The following is a 17,602-nucleotide window of genomic DNA, read 5'->3' on the forward strand; positions in this document are numbered from 1 at the left end:
TGGGCTGAAGACCACATGGGAGTCTTTACCCTATGGCCCTGTCAGTTGGCTTGTGAGCTGAGGACCACATGGGAGTCTTTTACCCCTGTAGCCCTGTCAGTTAGCTCTGTGAGCTGAAGACCCATGGGGGTCTTTTACCCTGTAGCCCTGTCAGTTAGCTCTTGAGCTGAGGACCGCATGGGGAGTCTTTACCCTGTAGCCCTGTCAGTTAGCTCTGTGAGCTGAAGACCACATAGAGTCTTTGCAGCTGTAGCCCTGTCAGTTATCTCTGTGAGCTGAGGACCACATGGGAGTCTTTACCCAGTAGCCCTGTCAGTTGGCTCTGTGAGCTGAGGACCCACATGGGGAGTCTTTACCCTGTAGCCCTGTCAGTTAGCTCTGTGAGCTGAGGACCACATGGGGTCTTTACCCTGCCCAGCCCTGTCCAGTTGGCTCTGTGAGCTGAGGACCACATGGGGTCTTTACCCTGTAGCCCTGTCAGTTAGCTCTGTGGGATGAAGACCACATGCCATCCTGCTGATATTAGCCTCCAGTCATCCATCCTATTGATTTGGAACACATGGAACACTGAGGTCCATATGGACCCATTCTAGAACAGCAGGGACACTGAGTTCCATATGGACCCATTCTAGAACATAGGAACACTGAGGTCCATATGGACCCATTCTAGAACACAGGGAACACTGAGGTCCATATGGACCCATTAGAACACAGAACACACAGGTTCATATGGACCCATTCTAGAACACAGGGACACTGGGGCCCATGGACCCATTCCTAGATCCTTTGCATGCTGTTGTGGCCCAGTCCCAGACACAGGAGAGGGGTTAGGTAAAGATCAGTGGCATCATCATTAACACACACACACACGTTAATACAGTAGTCTCTCACGGCCTCCACATCTCTTTCAGAACACCTCTCCATTGTAATAGTGAAGTTGTTCAGTGTTTCTGTTATGTCCGTGGACAGGTAGAAACCACAGCAGAGGATTCATTGTTTAACGTGGTAAATGTCAGCTGCTCCTCTTGCCTATTGGCACCTCATTTCATCTGTAAGAACCTAGCCAATAACAGTGGATCAGTGTGAAGGGGATTGGATGATTGGACGATATAGGCGGTTGGATGAGCAATTTGAGATCGATATGTCTTGAATACCGGACATTAAATATCTCTGTACTGAATAATTCAATATAGATATATTTTATTGATATATCTCCTCTCTTTCTCTCTCCTTCTCTCTCTTCTCCTCTCTATCTCCTCTTGCCAGGGAAGGAACCGACAGCACCAAGGTTGTTTAGTTTACTATTGTCAGCTGTTCTAACCTGGCCTGGACCCACTCTCTCTCTTCCCCTCTCACTCTCCCTCTCTCTCCCCCCTCTCACTCCCCTCTCTATCTCCTCTCTCTCACTATCTCCTCTCTCTCTCTTTCTCTCCCCCTCTCACTGTCTCCTCTCTCTCTCTTTCTCTCCCCTCTATCCTCTCTCTATCTCCTCTCTCTCTCTCTCTCCCCCTCTCACTCCCTCTATCTCCATCTCCTCTCTCCCACTCCCCTCTCTCTATCTCCCCCTCTCTATCGCCATCTCCTCTGTCTCTTCCTTCTCCTCTAACGGTGGTGTCTCTCTCTCTCTCCTCTTCTCCTCCTCTAACAGTGGTGTCTCTCTCTCCTCTCCAGACTCCAGATGTTAGAGGCTATCTGTAAACACTGGGAAGGTCTATCAGCTGGCCCTGTATCTCTCTGACGCTGAGGCTCAACAGTTCCTGCGCTACACCCAGGGGTCAGAGGTCCTGATGTCCAGGGAGCGTGGGCTACCACATCGTCTGCAAGGAGGGTCAGTTCTATCCAGGTCAACCTGCTCAGGAACGTGGCCGTGCGGCAGGTCAACCCACGCCCACCATGTTCCTGTCAGATGTCGACTTCCTGCCCATGTACGGCCTCTACAGTACCTCAGGTGAGGGATAGAGATACTGTAATGTACTGCCTCTACGATTTACCTCAGGTGAGGAGAGCAGAGTACCTCAGGTGAGGGAGGAACAGAGTACCTCAGGTGAGGGATAGAGATAAATATACGGCCTCTCACGAGTACCTCAGGTGAAGTCACAGTGCTCCAGGTGAGGGGAGTGCAGTACCTCAGGGTGAGGGAGTCTGAGTACCTCAGGTGAGGAGACCGTCTGAAACGTAGAAGAAGACTGTAATGTACGGCCTCTACGAGTACCTCAGGTGAGAGCGACTCAGCTGTAGAGATACTGGAGATACTGTAATGTATAATGTCCTCTACAGTACCTCAGGTGAGGAGAACGACTCAGCCGTAGAATGCGTAATGTACGGCCTCTGACTACCTCAGGCGAGGAGAACTGACTCAGCTGTAGAGATACTGTAATGTACGGCCTCTAAAGGTACCTCAGGTGAGGGAGTCCCGACTCAGCTGTAGAGATACTGTGTCGGCCTCTCACGAGTACCTCAGGTGAGGAGAACATCACAGCTGTGAGATACTGGAGATACTGTAATGTACGGCCTCTACGAGTACCTCAGGTGAGGAGAAACTGACTCAGCTGTAGAGATACTGTAATGTATAATGTCCTCTACCAGTACCTCAGGTGAAGGAGAACTGACTCAGCTGTAGAGATACTGGAATGTCACGGCCTCCCAGTACCTCAGGTGAGGAGAATGACTCAGCTGTAGAATGCTGTAATGTATAATGTCCTCTATGAGAACCTCAGGTGAGGAGGAAACTGACTCAGCTGTAGAGAATACTGTAATGTACGGACTCTACGAGTACCTCAGGTGAGTGAACGACTCAGCTGTAGAGATACTGTAATCTCACACGGCCTCTACAGTACCTCAGGTGAGGAGAACGACTCAGCTGTAGAGATGTACTGTAATGTGCGGCCTCACGAGTACCTCAGGTGAGGAGAACTGACTCAGCTGTAGAGATGCTGTAATGTGCGGCCTCTACAGTACCTCAGGTGAGGAGAACGACTCAGCCGTAGAGGGAGACTGTAATGTATGTGTCCTCTATGAGAACCTCAGGTGAGGGAGAACGACTCAGCTGTAGAGATACTGTAATGTACGGACTCTCACAGTACCTCAGGTGAGGGAAACGACTCAGCTGTAGAATATGTGTACGGCCTCTACGGTACCTCAGGTGAGGGAAACTGACTCAGCTGTAGAGATACTGTAATTTACGGCCTCTACGAGGGACCTCAGGTGAGGAGAACGACTCAGCCGTAGAGATACTGTAATGTGCGGCCTCTCACGAGTACCTCAGGTGAGGAGAAACTGACTCAGCATTAGAGATACTGTAATGTACGGCCTCTACGAGTACCTCAGGTGAGGAGAACGTCACAGCTGTAGAGATACTGGAGATACTGTAATGTACGGCCTCTCGAGTACCTCAGGTGAGGAGAAACGACTCAGCTGTAGAGATACTGTAATGTATAATGTCCTCTACAGTACCTCAGGTGAAGGAGAACTGACTCAGCTGTAGAAATACTGGAATGTCGGCCTCTCACAGTACCTCAGGTGAGGAGAATGACTCAGCTGTAGAGATACTGTAATGTATAATGTCCTCTATGAGAACCTCAGGTGAGGGAGAACGACTCAGCTGTAGAGATACTGTAATGTACGGACTCTCTGAGTACCTCAGGTGAGTGAGAACGACTCAGCTGTAGAGATACTGTAATGTACGGCCTCTACGAGTACCTCAGGTGAGGAGAACGACTCAGCTGTAGAGATACTGTAATGTGGCGGCCTCTCACAGTACCTCAGGTGAGGGAGAACGACTCAGCTGTAGAATGCTGTAATGTGCGGCCTCTACGAGTACCTCAGGTGAGGAGCGACTCAGCGTAGAGGAGACTGTAATGTATAATGTCCTCTATGAGAACCTCAGGTGAGGAGGCTTGACTCAGCTGTAGAGATACTGTCTCTGACGGACTCTCGAGTACCTCAGGTGAGGGAAGGCGACTCAGCTGTAGAGATACTGTAATACGGCCTCTACGAGTACCTCAGGTGAGGAGAACGACTCAGCCGTAGAGATACTGTAATGTACGGCCTCTCACAGTACCTCAGGTGAGGGAAACGACTCAGCTGTAGAGATACTGTAATGTATAATGTCCTCTATGAGAACCTCAGGTGAGGGAGAACGACTCAGCTGTAGAGATACTGTAATGTACGGACTCTACGAGTACCTCAGGTGAGGGAACGGACTCAGCCGTGAGATACTGTAATGTACGGACTCTACCAGTACCTCAGGTGAGGGAGAACGACTCAGCTGTAGAGATACTGTAATGTATAATGTCCTCTATGAGAACCTCAGGTGAGGGAGAACGACTCAGCCGTAGAGATACTGTAATGTGCGGCCTCTCGAGTACCTCAGGTGAGGAGAGCGACTCAGCCGTAGAGATACCTGGAATGTCGGCCTCTACGAGTACCTCAGGTGAGGGAGAACGACTCAGCCCGTATGAGATACTGTAATGTGCGGCCTCTGAGTACCTCAGGTGAGGGAGAACGACTCAGCTGTAGAGATACTGTAATGTAGGGCCTCTACGAGTACCTCAGGTGAGGAACGACTCAGCCGTAGAATACTGGAATGTACGGCCTCACGAGGAGTACCTCAGGTGAGGAGAACGACTCAGCCCCGTAGAGGAGACTGTAATGTACGGCCTCTCCAGAGTACCTCAGGTGAGAGAACGACTCAGCAGTAGGAGACTGTAATGCGGCCTCTACGAGTACCTCAGGTGAGGGGAGAACGACTCAGCCGTAGAGGAGACTGTAATGTACGGCCTCTACAGTACCTCAGGTGAGGAGAACGACTCAGCCGTAGAGGAGACTGTAATGTACGGCCTCTACGGTACCTCCAGGTGAGGGAGAGCGACTCAGCCGTAGAGGAGACTGTAATGTACGGCCTCTACGAGTACACTCAGGTGAGGGAGAACGACTCAGCTGTAGAGATACTGTAATGTACGGCCTCTCACAGTACCTGGTGAGTGAGAACGACTCAGCCGTAGAGATACTGGAATGTACGGCCTCTACAGTACCTCAGGTGAGGGAGAACGACTCAGCCGTAGGGGAGACTGTAAATGTACGGCCTCTACGAGTACCTCAGGTGAGGGAGAACGACTCAGCCGTAGAGGAGACTGTAATGTACGGCCTCTACAGTACCTCCCAGGTGAGAGAAACGACTCAGCCGTAGGAGACTGTAATGTCGGCCTCTACGAGAGTACCTCAGGTGAGGACAACGACTCAGCCGTAGAGGAGACTGTAATGTACGGCCTCTGAGTACCTCAGGTGAGAGAACTTGACTCAGCCGTAGAGGAGACTGTAATGTACGGCCTCTCACGGTACCTCAGGTGAGGAGAACGACTCAGCCGTAGAGATACTGTAATGTACAGTACTCTACGAGTACCTCAGGTGAGGAGAACGACTCAGCCGTAGAGATACTGTAATGTACGGCCTCTGAGTACCTCAGGTGAGGAGAAACGACTCAGCTGTAGAGATACTGTAATGTATAATGTCCTCTATGAGAACCTCAGGTGAGAGAGAAACGACTCAGCTGTAGAGATACTGTAATGTACGGACTCACAGTACCTCAGGTGAGAGAACGACTCAGCCGTAGAGATACTGTAATGTACGGCCTCACAGTACCTCAGGTGAGGGAGAACGACTCAGCTGTAGAGATACTGTAATGTATAATGTCCTCTATGAGAACCTCAGGTGAGGGAGAACGACTCAGCTGTAGAGATACTGTAATGTACCGGACTCTACGAGTACCTCAGGTGAGGAGAACGACTCAACCGTAGAGATACTGTAATGTACGGACTCTATTAGTACCTCAGGTGAGGGAGAACGACTCAGCTGTAGAATACTGTAATGTATAATGTCCTCTATGAGAACCTCAGGTGAGGAGAACGACTCAGCCGTAGAGATACTGTAATGTGCGGCCTCTCGAGTACCTCAGGTGAGGGAGAGCGACTCAGCCCCAGAGATACTGGAATGTACGGCCTCTACCCAGTACCTCAGGTGAGGGAGAACGACTCAGCCGTAGAGATACTGGAATGTACGGCCTCTACGAGTACCTCAGGTGAGGGAGAAGCGACTCAGCTGTAGAGATACTGTAATGTACGGCCTCTACAGTACCTCAGGTGAGGGAGAACGACTCAGCCGTAGAGAGACTGTAATGTGCGGCCTCACGAGTACCTCAGGTGAGGGAAAACGACTCAGCCGTAGAGATACTGTAATGCGGCCTCTACGAGTACCTCAGGTAAGGAGAACGACTCAGCCGTAGAGATACTGTAATGTACGGCCTCTACGAGTACCTCAGGTGAGGAGAACGACTCAGCCGTAGAGGAGACTGTAATGTACGGCCTCTACAGGTACCTCAGGTGAGGAGAACGACTCAGCCGTAGGAGACTGTAATGTACGGCCTCTACGAGTACCTCAGGTGAGGAGAACGACTCAGCTGTAGAGATGCACTGTAATGTACGGCCTCTACGAGTACCTCAGGTGAGTGAGAACGACTCAGCCCGTAGAGGAGACTGTAATGTACTGGCCTCACGAGTACCTCAGGTGAGGGAGAACGACTCAGCCGTAGAGATACTGTAATGTACGGCCTCTACGAGTACCTCAGGTGAGGGAGAACGACTCAGCCGTAGAGATACTGTAATGTACGGCCTCTAAGAGTACCTCAGGTGAGGAGAACGACTCAGCCGTAGAGATACTGTAATGTGCGGCTCTACGAGTACCTCAGGTGAGGGAGAACGACTCAGCCGTAGAGGAGACTGTAATGTACGGCCTCTACGAGTACCTCAGGTGAGGAGAACGACTCAGCCGTAGAGGAGACTGTAATGTACGGCCTCTACGAGTACCTCAGGTGAGGAGAACGACTCAGCCGTAGGGAGGTACTGTAATGTGCGGCCTCTATGAGTACCTCAGGTGAGGGAGAACGACTCAGCCGAGAGGAGACTGTAATGTACGGCCTCTACAGTACCTCAGGTGAGGAGAACGACTCAGCCGTAGATACTGTAATGTGCGGCCTCACGAGTACCTCAGGTGAGGAGAACGACTCAGCCGTAGAGATACTGTAATGTATAATGTCCTCTACGAGTACCTCAGGTGAGGAGAACGACTCAGCCGTAGAGATACTGGAGATACTGGAATGTACGGCCTCTCACGAGTACCTCAGGTGAGGGAGAACGACTCAGCTGTAGAGATACTGTAATGCACGGCCTCTACGAGTACCTCAGGTGAGGGAGAACGACTCAGCCGAGAGGAGACTGTAATGTGCGGCCTCTACAGTACCTCAGGTGAGGGAGAACGACTCAAATAGAGATACTGTAATGTACGGCCTCTCATGAGTACCTCAGGTAAGGGAGAACGACTCAGCCGTAGAGATACTGTAATGTACGGCCTCTCACAGTACCTCAGGTGAGGGAGAACGACTCAGCCGTAGGGGAGACTGTAATGTACGGCCTCTACGAGTACCTCAGGTGAGGGAGAACGACTCAGCCGTAGAGAGGAGACTGTAATGCACGGCCTCTACGAGTACCTCGGAGGTGAGGAGAACGACTCAGCCGTAGAGGAGACTGTAATACACGGCCTCTACGAGTACCTCCCAGGTGAGGAGAAAATGACTCAGCTGTAGAGATACTGTAATGTACGGCCTCTACGAGTACCTCAGGTGAGGGAGAACGACTCAGCGTAGAGGAGACTGTAATGTACGGCCTCTACGAGTACCTCAGGTGAGGGAGAACGACTCAGCCGTAGAGATACTGTAATGTACGGCCTCACGAGTACCTCAGGTGAGGAGAACGACTCAGCCGTAGAGATACTGTAATGTGCGGCCTCTAAGAGTACCTCAGGTGAGGGAGAACGACTCAGCCGTAGAGATACTGTAATGTGCGGCCTCTACGAGTACCTCAGGTGAGGGAGAACGACTCAGCCGTAGAGATACTGTAATGTGCGGCCTCACGAGTACCTCAGGTGAGGAGAACGACTCAGCCGTAGAGATACTGTAATGTATAATGTCCTCTACGAGTACCTCAGGTGAGGGAGAACGAGTACCTCAGGTGAGGGAGAACGAGTACCTCAGGTGAGGGAGAACGACTCAGCTGTAGAGGAGACTGTAGCGTATAATATTCTCTTCTAACTCTGGGGTCACATTGCTGGGGAAACTTCTAGATCTCAGAGGGGTGTGAGGAGAGTGACTTTCTAACCCTGAGCTACAGTATTGTATTTGGCTTTGTTACCTGTCTGTCTGTCTGTCTGTCTGTCTGTCTGTCTGTCTGTCTGTCTGTCATGTTATACTGTAGTAACGTCAGGATCATTATGTCCCCGTAATGTTAGAATGACTCCATCTCTGTCCCCTGTAACAAGTCTGTAGTTCAGCTGGACATGGCTAACAACATGAAAGCTCTGTGACGTCCCTGTAACGTCCCTGTAACAAGTCTGTAGTTCAGCTGGACATGGCTAACAACATGAAGGCTCTGTGACGTCCCTGTAATGTCCCTGTAACGTCCCTGTAACAAGTCTGTAGTTCAGCTGGACATGGCTAACAACATGAAGGCTCTGTGACGTCCCTGTAACGTCCCTGTAACAAGTCTGTAGTTCAGCTGGACATGGCTAACAACATGAAAGCTCTGTGACGTCCCTGTAACGTCCCTGTAACAGGTCTGTAGTTCAGCTGGACATGGCTAACAACATGAAGGCTGGACGTCCCTGTAACGTCTCTGTAACGTCTCTGTAACGTCTCTGTAACGTCCCTGTAACGTCTCTGTAACGTCCCTGTAACGTCTCTGTAACGTCCCTGTAACGTCTCTGTAACGTCCCTGTAACGTCTCTGTAACGTCTCTGTAACGTCTCTGTAACGTCCCTGTAACGTCCCTGTAACGTCTCTGTAACGTCCCTGTAACGTCTCTGTAACGTCCCTGTAACGTCTCTGTAACGTCCCTGTAACGTCCCTGTAACGTCTCTGTAACGTCCCTGTAACGTCTCTGTAACGTCCCTGTAACGTCTCTGTAACGTCTCTGTAACGTCCCTGCAGGAAGTCAGTGGTACAGCTGGACATGGCTAACAGCAGAGCGTTGGTGGTGCCGGCCTTCGAGACGCTCCGTTACCGCCTGTCTTACCCCAAGTCCAAGGCCGAGCTGCTGTCCCAACTGGACATGGGGACTCTATTCACCTTCAGGTAAAAACACATGTAGCTGCTGTCCCAACTGGACATGGGGACTCTATTCACCTTCAGGTCAAAACACATGTAGCTGCTGTCCCAACTGGACACGGGGACTCTATTCACCTTCAGGTAAAAACACATGTAGCTGCTGTCCCAACTGGACATGGGGACTCTATTCACCTTCAGGTAAAAACACATGAAGCTGCTGTCCCAACTGGACACGGGGACTCTATTCACCTTCAGGTCAAAACACATGTAGCTGCTGTCCCAACTGGACATGGGGACTCTATTCACCTTCAGGTAAAAACACATGTAGCTGCTGTCCCAACTGGACATGGGGACTCTATTCACCTTCAGGTAAAAACACATGTAGCTGCTGTCCCAACTGGACATGGGGACTCTATTCACCTTCAGGTAAAAACACATGTAGCTGCTGTCCCAACTGGACATGGGGACTCTATTCACCTTCAGGTAAAAACACATGTAGCTGCTGTCCCAACTGGACATGGGGACTCTATTCACCTTCAGGTCAAAACACATGTAGCTGCTGTCCCAACTGGACATGGGGACTCTATTCACCTTCAGGTAAAAACACATGAAGCTGCTGTCCCAACTGGACACGGGACTCTATTCACCTTCAGGTCAAAACACATGTAGCTGCTGTCCCAACTGGACACGGGGACTCTATTCACCTTCAGGTCAAAACACATGTAGCTGCTGTCCCAACTGGACATGGGGACTCTATTCACCTTCAGGTAAAAACACATGTAGCTGCTGTCCCAACTGGACACGGGGACTCTATTCACCTTCAGGTAAAACACATGTAGCTGCTGTCCCAACTGGACACGGGGACTCTATTCACCTTCAGGTAAAACACATGTAGCTGCTGTCCCAACTGGACACGGGGACTCTATTCACCTTCAGGTAAAAAACACATGTAGCTGCTGTCCCAACTGGACACGGGGACTCTATTCACCTTCAGGTAAAACACATGTAGCTGCTGTCCCAACTGGACACGGGGACTCTATTCACCTTCAGGTAAAAACACATGTAGCTGCTGTCCCAACTGGACACGGGGACTCTATTCACCTTCAGGTAAAAACACATGTAGCTGCTGTCCCAACTGGACACGGGGACTCTATTCACCTTCAGGTAAAAACACATGTAGCTGCTGTCCCAACTGGACACGGGGACTCTATTCACCTTCAGGTAAAAACACATGTAGCTGCTGTCCCAACTGGACACGGGGACTCTATTCACCTTCAGGTAAAAACACATGTAGCTGCTGTCCCAACTGGACATGTTCTGAACGTATACCTGGTCTGAACTTGTGTTCCCCTCCACCTGTACCCCCACTGGGCGGTTTCTAAACGTCTGTTCCCCTCCGCCTGTACCCTATCTTCCTTTCTACTCTGTTTAAATAAAGTGAAGAAATACCTACACATGTTATTTAAAAACAAAGCACTTAAAGGGATGGCCCACTGGGCCAGTGTTCTGAACTTAAAGGGATGGCCCACTGGGCCAGTGTTCTGAACTTAAAGGGATGGCCCGCTGGGCCAGTGTTCTGAACAAAGGGATGGGACGCTGGGCCAGCGTTCTGAACAAAGGGATGGGACGCTGGGCCAGCGTTCTGAACTTAAAGGGATGGGACGCTGGGCCAGCGTTCTGAACTTAAAGGGATGGCCCACTGGGCCAGTGTTCTGAACTTAAAGGGATGGCCCAAAGGATGGCCCACTGGGCCAGTGTTCTGAACTTAAAGGGATGGATGGCCCACTGGGCCAGTGTTCTGAACTTAAAGGGATGGGGCTGGGCCAGTGTTCTGAACAAAGGGATGGCCCACTGGGCCAGTGTTCTGAACTTAAAGGGATGGACGCTGGGGCAGTGTTCTGAACTTAAAGGGATGGCCCACTGGGCCAGTGTTCTGAACTTAAAGGGATGGCCCACTGGGCCAGTGTTCTGAACTTAAAGGGATGGGACGCTGGGCCAGTGTTCTGAACTTAAAGGGATGGCCCGCTGGGCCAGTGTTCTGAACTTAAAGGGATGGGACGCTGGGCCAGCGTTCTGAACTTAAAGGATGGCCCACTGGGCCAGCGTTCTGAACTTAAAGGGATGGGACGCTGGGCCAGTGTTCTGAACTTAAAGGGATGGGACGCTGGGCCAGTGTTCTGAACTTAAAGGGATGGGACGCTGGGCCAGCGTTCTGAACTTAAAGGGATGGGACGCTGGGCCAGCGTTCTGAACTTAAAGGGATGGCCCACTGGGCCAGTGTTCTGAACTTAAAGGGATGGGACGCTGGGCCAGTGTTCTGAACTTAAAGGATGGGGACGCTGGGCCAGCGTTTCTGAACTTAAAGGGATGGGACGCTGGGCCAGTGTTCTGAACTTAAAGGGATGGCCCACTGGGCCAGCGTTCTGAACTTAAAGGGATGGCCCACTGGGCCAGTGTTCTGAACTTAAAGGGATGGGGCTGGGCCAGTGTTCTGAACTTAAAGGGATGGCCCGCTGGGCCAGTGTTCTGAACTTAAAGGGATGGGGACGCTGGGCCAGTGTTCTGAACTTAAAGGGATGGCCCGCTGGGCCGTGTTCTGAACTTAAAGGGATGGGACGCTGGGCCAGTGTTCTGAACAAAGGGATGGTTCGCTGGGCCAGCGTTCTGAACTTAAAGGGATGGGACGCTGGGCCAGCGTTCTGAACTTAAAGGGATGGCCCGCTGGGCCAGTGTTCTGAACTTAAAGGGATGGGGCTGGGCCAGTGTTCTGAACTTAAAGGGATGGCCCGCTGGGCCAGCGTTCTGAACTTAAAGGATGGGGCTGGGCCAGTGTTCTGAACTTAAAGGATGGGACGCTGGGCCAGCGTTCTGAACTTAAAGGGATGGCCCACTGGGCCAGCGTTCTGAACTTAAAGGGATGGCCCGCTGGGCCAGTGTTCTGAACTTAAAGGGATGGCCCACTGGGCCAGTGTTCTGAACTTAAAGGGATGGCCCACTGGGCCAGTGTTCTGAACTTAAAGGGATGGGACGCTGGGCCAGCGTTCTGAACTTAAAGGGATGGCCCACTGGGCCAGTGTTCTGAACTTAAAGGGATGGGACGCTGGGCCAGCGTTCTGAACTTAAAGGGATGGGACACATTCTCATTAGCCAGCAGCAGCACAGATGTTACTCTACCAACGCCTGCCCAACGACTGAAACGATCATTTAAGGTACAACATCAATCTTACTCGGGCTCTAAGGGATAAAGGGATGCCTAGTTAAATAAATAAAGACTGCCTCCTGGTGTCTAAATACAAGCAGCAGTGTAGGTGTTTGTCTTTCAACACAGAGATCGTTTTGATCATTAACATGACAGATTGAGCCACAGAGCCCAGATAGTTAGGTTCAATCACACCTCAGCTAGAAGACTCCCAGATAGTTGTGTTCAATCACTACTCAGCTAGAAGACTCCCAGATAGTTGGGTTCAATCACTCCTCAGCTACCTACACTCTAACCACTAGGTTACCTGCCACCTCTACACTCTAACCACTAGAGCTACCCTGCCACCCACTCTACACTCTAAACCACTAGGCTACCCTGCCACCTCTACACTCCAACCACCAGGCTACCCTGCCTCCTCTCACTCTAGCCACTAGGCTACCCTGCCACCTCTACCTCTAACCACTAGGCTACCCTGCCACCTCACACTCTAACCACTAGGCTACCCTGCCACCTCTACACTCAAACCACTAGGCTACCCTGCCACCTCTACACTCTAGCCACTAGGCTACCCTGCCACCTCTACACTCTCTAAACCACTAGGTTACCTGCCCCCTCTACACTCTAACCACTAGGCTACCCTGCCACCTCTACACTCTAACCACTAGGCTACCCTGCCGCCTCTACACTCCAACCACCAAGCTACCCTGCCGCCTCTACACTCTAACCACTAGGCTACCCTGCCACCTCTACACTCCTAACCACTAGGCTACCCTGCCACCTCTACACTCTAACCACTAGGCTACCCTGCCACCTCTACACTCTAACCACTAGGCTACCCTGCCACCTCTACACTCTAACCACTAGGCTACCCTGCCATCTCTACACTCTAACCACTAGGCTACCCTGCACCCCACAATCCCTCCTCTCCCTCCTTGGCTATAAAGTATTGAATGTTGAATCCTACTTCCTGTTCTCCTGCTTAGATACCATGTCTGGACGAAGGGTCATGCTCCCACTAACTTTGCTAAGTGGAGGACTGCCACCACGCCGTACAGAGTCCAGTGGGAAGCGGACTTTGAACCCTACGTGATGGTGAGACGGGACAGTCCAGAGTACGACAGACGCTTCGTTGGCTTTGGGTGGAATAAAGTGGCTCATATTATGGAGCTGGATGCTGGTACTGGACACACCTTTAGCCATCACTCTGTCACTCACAGGTACTGGATACACCTTTAGCCATCACTCTGTCACTCACAGGTACTGGATACACCTTTACCCATCACTTTGTCACTCACAGGTACTGGATACACCTTTACCCATCACTCTGTCACTCACAGGTACTGGATACACCTTTAGCCATCACTCTGTCACTCACAGGTACTGGACACACCTTTACCCATCACTCTGTCACTCACAGGTACTGGATACACCTTTACCCATCACTTTGTCACTCACAGGTACTGGATACACCTTTACCCATCACTTTGTCACTCACAGGTACTGGATACACCTTTACCCATCACTCTGTCACTCACAGGTACTGGACACACCTTTACCCATCACTCTGTCACTCACAGGTACTGGACACGCCTTTACCCATCACTCTGTCACTCACAGGTACTGGACACACCTTTACCCATCACTCTGTCACTCACAGGTACTGGATACACCTTTACCCATCACGCTGTCACTCACAGGTACTGGATACACCTTTACCCATCACTCTGTCACTCACAGGTACTGGATACACCTTTAACCATCACTCTGTCACTCACAGGTACTGGACACACCTTTACCATCACTCTGTCACTCACAGGTACTGGACACACCTCTTTACCATCACTCTGTCACTCACAGGTACTGGATACACCTTTACCCATCACTCTGTCACTCACAGGTACTGGATACACCTTTACCCATCACTCTGTCACTCACAGGTACTGGACACACCTTTACCATCACTCTGTCACTCACAGGTACTGGACACACCTTTAGCCATCACTCTGTCACTCACAGGTACTGGACACACCTTTAGCCATCACTCTGTCACTCACAGGTACTGGACACACCTTTACCATCACTCTGTCACTCACAGGTACTGGACACACCTTTACCATCACTCTGTCACTCACAGGTACTGGACACACCTTTACCATCACTCTGTCACTCACAGGTACTGGACACACCTTTACCATCACTCTGTCACTCACAGGTACTGGATACACCTTTACCATCACTCTGTCACTCACAGGTACTGGACACACCTTTACCATCACTCTGTCACTCACAGGTACTGGACACACCTCTTTACCATCACTCTGTCACTCACAGGTACTGGACACACCTCTTTACCATCACTCTGTCACTCACAGGTACTGGACACACCTCTTTACCATCACTCTGTCTCAGTATGAGTTAGTCTTTAGTGTTTCTAACTCTGTCCTCTCTTCCAGCAGTATGAGTTAGTGATGCTGTCTTAGTGTTTCTAACTCTGTCCTCTGTCCTCTCTTCCAGGAGTATGAGTTAGTGATGCTGTCTTAGTGTTTCTAACTCTGTCCTCTCTTCCAGCAGTATGAGTTAGTGATGCTGTCTTAGTGTTTCTAACTCTGTCCTCTCTTCCAGCAGTATGAGTTAGTGATGCTGTCTTAGTGTTTCTAACTCTGTCCTCTCTTCCAGCAGTATGAGTTAGTGATGCTGTCTTAGTGTTTCTAACTCTGTCCTCTGTCCTCTCTTCCAGGAGTATGAGTTAGTGATGCTGTCTTAGTGTTTCTAACTCTGTCCTCTCTTCCAGCAGTATGAGTTAGTGATGCTGTCTTAGCGATTCTAACTCTGTCCTCTGTCCTCTCTTCCAGGAGTATGAGTTAGTGATGCTGTCTTAGTGTTTCTAACTCTGTCCTCTCTTCCAGCAGTATGAGTTAGTGATGCTGTCTTAGTGTTTCTGTCCTCTGTCCTCTCTTCCAGGAGTATGAGTTAGTGATGCTGTCTTAGTGTTTCTAACTCTGTCCTCTCTTCCAGCAGTATGAGTTAGTGATGCTGTCTTAGTGTTTCTAACTCTGTCCTCTCTTCCAGCAGTATGAGTTAGTGATGCTGTCTTAGTGTTTCTAACTCTGTCCTCTCTTCCAGGAGTATGAGTTAGTGATGCTGTCTTAGTGTTTCTAACTCTGTCCTCTCTTCCAGCAGTATGAGTTAGTGATGCTGTCTTAGTGATTCTAACTCTGTCCTCTCTTCCAGCAGTATGAGTTAGTGATGCTGTCTTAGTGTTTCTAACTCTGTCCTCTCTTCCAGCAGTATGAGTTAGTGATGCTGTCTTAGTGTTTCTAACTCTGTCCTCTGTCCTCTCTTCCAGCAGTATGAGTTAGTGATGCTGTCTTAGTGTTTCTAACTCGGTCCTCTGTCCTCTCTTCCAGCAGTATGAGTTAGTGATGCTGTCTTAGTGATTCTGTCCTCTGTCCTCTCTTCCAGGAGTATGAGTTTGTGGTTCTGCCCAACGCCTATATGATCCACATGCCTCACGCTCCCAGTTTCGACATCACCAAGTTCCGGTCCAACAAGCAGTACCGTCTGTCTGAAGACCCTGAAGAGGAGTTTCAACAGAACATGTCTAGACGGTGCGGCTTCGCTGCCCTCAAATACATGACTGCAGAGAACAACAGCTAGCCAACACCGATGAGCCAGGACACTCTGACCCGTTATTGACTACACTACCCATAACCCTCTCCTCTAAGGCTGTCTAGGACTACACTTCTACCGAGGAGAGGGAAAGGGATTCTAAGGACAGTCGATGTAGGGGAGTCGGGAGTGGACAGAACGGTTACTAAAGACTCTTACTACGAACTCTGATCCGTTATTGACTACACTACCCATAACACCCTTCTCTAAGGCTGTCTAGGACTACACCTCTACGGAGGAGAGGGAAAGGGTGGATTCTAAGGACAGTCGATGTAGGGGAGTGGACAGAACGGTTACTAAAGACTCTTACTACGAACTCTGACCTTTGTGCCAACCGATCATGAGGTTTTAAATTGTGAGCTCTGCTTCTTGTGAACTCTCACCTTTTAATTTGGGGTTATGACCTGGTTTAACCAACTGAAGGGTAACCGGGGGTAACCGTAAGGTCGTTGTGTCCCAAACATTGTTTTTTTTACCCCTTCCCGTGGACGGATGGAGCTTCTGTCCAGAAGTTGCAGACCTGGTTTCTATCTGGGAGAGGAAGCTGTTGCTGTGAATGTTGAGTCAATACAGGGCTGGTTTGGACTCATACAACTCTCTGTTCTTCTCTAACAATAGAACTGGGCATCACTATGGGAGGGAAGGAAGGAGGGAGGAAGGGAGGGAGGGAGAGCGGGGAGAGAGACTGACTGTAGCCCTGGACTTGGAAAGCAGACAAGACATTTGTTCTCTGGGCCATATCTAGAAGACCAGCTGCTCATTCACAGCTGCTGTTTGTTGTGCTAAATGTAATATGGTATGTGTGTGTCTGCCTCCCTCCCTCCCTCCCTCCCTGCCTCTCTCCCTCCCTGCCTCTCTCCCTCCCTGCCTCTCTCCCTCCCTGCCTCTCTCTCTCTCCCTCCCTCCCTGCCTCTCTCCCTCCCTGTCTCTCCCTGCCTCTATCCCTCCCTGTCTCCCTCCCTGCCTCTCTCCCTCCCTGTCTCCCTCCCTCCCTGCCTCTCTGTCTCCCTCCCTCCCTGCCTCTCTCCCTCCCTGTCTCCCTCCCTCCTGTCTCCCTCCCTGTCTGCCTCCCTCCCTCCCTCCCTCCCTGTCTCCCTCCCTCCTCCCTCCCTCCCTCCCTGTCTGCCTCCCTCCCTCCCTCCCTGTCTCCCTCCCTCCCTCCCTCCCTCCCTGTCTGCCTCCTCCCTCTCCCCTCCCTCCCTCCCTGTCTGCCTCCCCTCCCTCCCTCCCTCCCTGTCTGCCTCCCTCCCGGTCTCCCTCTCTCCCTCCCTCCCCCCGGTCTCCATCCCTGTCTGCCTCCCTCCCTCCCTCCCTGTCTGCCTCCCTCCCTCCCTCCCGGTCTCCATCCCTGTCTGCCTCCCTCCCTGTCTGCCTCCCTCCCTGTCTGCCTCCTCCCTCCCGGTCTCCCTCTCTCCCTCCCTCCCGGTCTCCCTCCCTGTCTCCCTCCCTGTCTGCCTCCCTCCCTGTCTCCCTCCCTGTCTCCCTCCCCCTGCCTCCCTCCCTCCCTGCCTGTCTCCCTCCCTCCCTCCCTGTCTCCCTCCCTGTCTCCCTCCCTCCCTCCCTGTCTCCCTCCTGCCTCC

The 17,602-nt window shown here is 51.2% G+C and overlaps 1 pseudogene; it reads left to right on the top strand.

The window, feature by feature from the left end:
- Nucleotides 1-1,671: 1,671 nt before the first annotated feature.
- Nucleotides 1,672-17,186, top strand: LOC135567031 (xylosyl- and glucuronyltransferase LARGE1-like; annotated as a pseudogene).
- Nucleotides 17,187-17,602: the final 416 nt, after the last annotated feature.

The sequence above is a fragment of the Oncorhynchus nerka genome, unplaced genomic scaffold (assembly GCF_034236695.1).
Source record: "Oncorhynchus nerka isolate Pitt River unplaced genomic scaffold, Oner_Uvic_2.0 unplaced_scaffold_2707, whole genome shotgun sequence".
NCBI lineage: Eukaryota > Metazoa > Chordata > Actinopteri > Salmoniformes > Salmonidae > Oncorhynchus > Oncorhynchus nerka.